Here is a 3328-nt window from a genome sequence, read left to right as displayed (position 1 = left end):
TTGCTAACCACACAAGGTCTAACAAGATCTAATGACGTAAATGATTACTGGAAAAATGGCAAGCATAAAAAATGTCTAAAAAATAAGTAGGAGAAGGATTCAGAGAAAATGACTAACATGCTTTGAATAGCTGAACATGGATACCAACCAGAAAACAGTTAAGAAAGATGAAGGATAAAATGAAAAGAAACGGATGAGAAAGAAAGGAGTCTGAGAGTAAAGAGCTAAATATGAAGCACAGATGAGAATTGAAAAAACAAACAGAAGCCACACATAAATAAGCTCCTTTCAGATTGGAATCTCTACATGCAACAAAAAACATCTTGAAATTTTAGATAAGGACATTGCTACAATCACCTCACTGACCCAAGTACAAGAAGGTAGGATTAAATAAGGAGATTGTTGTTCATGCATGATTTAAGAAATCAGTCTATTTTCATTTTATTTCAAAAATAATTGTCCTGAAATTTTCACAGTAAGAAGCAAGATTTTTTTAAGAGTGAGAACCATACAACTGATTAAATAAAAGCAGGCTAGAAAATAAATACAATTTTAGTATGCTGAGTTTTTGAATTAACTGCAAAAATGTATCCATTGGGAAAACAACTTTGCTATCAATTAATATTCAATAGGCTTTAAATTAAAATCATTTTAACTAAAAATTATTTCTTACCAAATTCTGTTTTGTTTTGTTTTGTTTGTTTCTCTTTTTTTGTTTTTTTGTTTTGTTTTGTTTTGTTTGGAAGTAATGATCGATCCCAGGGTCTCACCATACCCAAATTGAGTTTCTAAAAAGTAATTAAACATCATCTTGGGAAAAAAAATCCATTTACTTAAACATTAATGCTAAATGTTCATGAAAATAAATAAATAAAAGCAGCACATTATCTGGTCTACTATCTAGTAAAAATAGGGGCCAGGTGCCAAGGAGATGGCCCTCACTTTCACACTGGCAAGTGAGTTACCAGTGCATGATTCACCTCCCCCTTTAATACATAGAAATAAATATTCCTGTCCAACCAATAACAAAATTGTATTAGGGTTCAAAATAATTAGATGTTTAAAGCATACAATATATTGAAGCATTATAAAATTTTAAATGGCTAAATCATACAATGATAACCATGCTCCAAAATAAAAGTTGTTTAACCAACTTCTACAGTAATGTGGTGAATATCCACTATTCACTTGGCAGGTAGTTTTTTAAAGGAGTGGTTGTATAAATTAAATAGAAGTGAAAAGAAAAAAAAAACCTTTAATAAAGAGATTCCCTAGAATATCACAGCCCTTCATATTTCCTAGAAAATCTGTAGCCCTGTAAAATCTGTCTAGGGAACTAACCATGTCTATTCTATTTGTCTGACAAAGATTAAAAATATCACCTTAATAATAATACAGGAGGTGGGGGGGGGGCGATAAAATGGCTCAGGTGGCAGAGTGAGGCGCAGTCGTTCACCCAGGCTTTGGCCCGGCTTTCTGAGATATGACATGCTCACTAGTACCCTCAGATCAGTCTTCTGGTACCTCTTTGTTGCCTAAAGACAATGCCCCATTTTTGGGGGGTTCCTTGGATGAGGATGATTCTTTGCTGTAGCTGTCTGATGGAAAAGAAAATGATGACAATTTCAATTACACAGAGGAAGACATTCATAAGCTTTTGAAGGATGATGACCCATCAGATGAGCACTTTTCTTTGGAAGAAAGATCTCAGACCATTTAGAGACTCCAAATATGGGGTCATCCTGGAAAAATGGTGGGTCACATAAATCAAGTTGTGAAATGAGTTTCCAGTTCATCAAACAGAAATGTTTTTGACAAGGATTCTGCGGAAATGAAAGTCCTTGAGAGAAGACTAGGCAAGGTCATTTCTGTTCTACAAACCAAAACCAGGACTAACGTTTCGACAGTTTCCCAATCAGATCTAGAACAGCAGGAGCAAATTTAACTCAGGAGTGTCTTTGATCATATAGAAGATCCAGGGGACTCTAACCAAGGTACCTTGGAGGAGCTGTATGCTTTGATGAATCGGCAGAATCCTTTGGATCTCACCATGCGAAATTACACCCTATTGGGACAGAAACCTCTGCAAAGATACAGTCTGAATCAGTGGGTTGACAGGAACAAATCAAGCCACCATGGGTTGCAGCGTCTTCCTGACTTGTACAGTCGATTTGTCTCATCCCATCAGCAATGAAAGTCCCTATGCAAAGTCCTAATCAGAGCAGCGTCACATTTTTTTCTGCTGTTTTTTGCTTCATGTATTTTGAATTTATTTTTTACAAGATTTTTATTTAAAGAACTTGTCACCTTTTGGAAATACCTACTGCTGACTTGAAATTTTTTTTTGTTATGTAGACACTCCTGATTTTGTGTGCCTATCTGTGTATTGTGTCTAAGCAGTGTTAAGGTGATTTTTTTAAATATTTAAATTGAAGGTGGCTGACGCCTGAAAGTCAACATGAAGCTAAAATACACAGGCTGAATAAAACACCCACCTGTACAGAAGTGAAGTCTACTTCTGGTACCCAAAAGAAGTCAATCTTTTAATCTACTGTAAGGAACAGGTTCTTTACCAGGCTATATACCAGTGTTAATTATTGTTGATGACTTATGAATGTATATGTCACTTTTTACAATCTCTCTTTTTAAATTTGAATCTCTGAATACCTGTCAGTATTTTAAAGCTGGCAATCCAGGACATTCTAAGTAGGATAGAATAGGAGAAAAATCCTGTTGGAAGGATGAATTGAAAATGTAAATCCTTTCTTTTCTGAATCTATCAGCTACTCTTCTTCCCATGTTGGGTGTTGGAGATAGAACCCAGGGCTTTGCATATGCTAGGCAAGCAATCTATCACTGAGCTATAGCCCCAGCCCAATTTTTATTATTATTTTTGACTTTTCATTCTGTTAAACTTATTTTACACATAGTGTTTACAAATCTTACACATCTTAATTCTGACAGAATACTGCTGACTAACCTCTGTTGAATACCTTGTGGTCTTGTGACTGTCTTCTGTCCTCTTTCAAGGATTTTCTTTCTTTTTTTTTTTTTCCATCCCCAGTGACCACTCTGCTCTCTAGGGTTCTTAAGGCAGTGTTTGTATATCGTTTTGACATGGATATGTCTCTTTTAAACAGCCTCTTTGCTCTCTTTATTGAAGAGCTGCCCAATGTCATTAAGGTATCAGTTGGTCTTTAGTTTCATCTGCTGAATTCTGACTTTATGGGTACTAGCCAAGGAGCCTCCTTTCTGTGGGAGATACTTTGGAATTGTACCCATTCCCATTATTGGTTAACAGGTGCCTTTAGACCCTGAATGTTACCAT

At 35.7% G+C, this 3328-nt stretch overlaps 1 pseudogene; it reads left to right on the top strand.

Moving 5' to 3' along the window:
• The first annotated feature begins 1483 nt into the window (after positions 1-1483).
• LOC143399444 (S100P-binding protein pseudogene) lies at positions 1484-2194 on the top strand (annotated as a pseudogene).
• Positions 2195-3328: the final 1134 nt, after the last annotated feature.

This window comes from Callospermophilus lateralis, chromosome 5, assembly GCF_048772815.1.
Source record: "Callospermophilus lateralis isolate mCalLat2 chromosome 5, mCalLat2.hap1, whole genome shotgun sequence".
Lineage (NCBI taxonomy): Eukaryota > Metazoa > Chordata > Mammalia > Rodentia > Sciuridae > Callospermophilus > Callospermophilus lateralis.
Note: the sequence above shows the minus strand (reverse complement) of the source record. Positions and strands in the feature narration are given on the sequence as shown.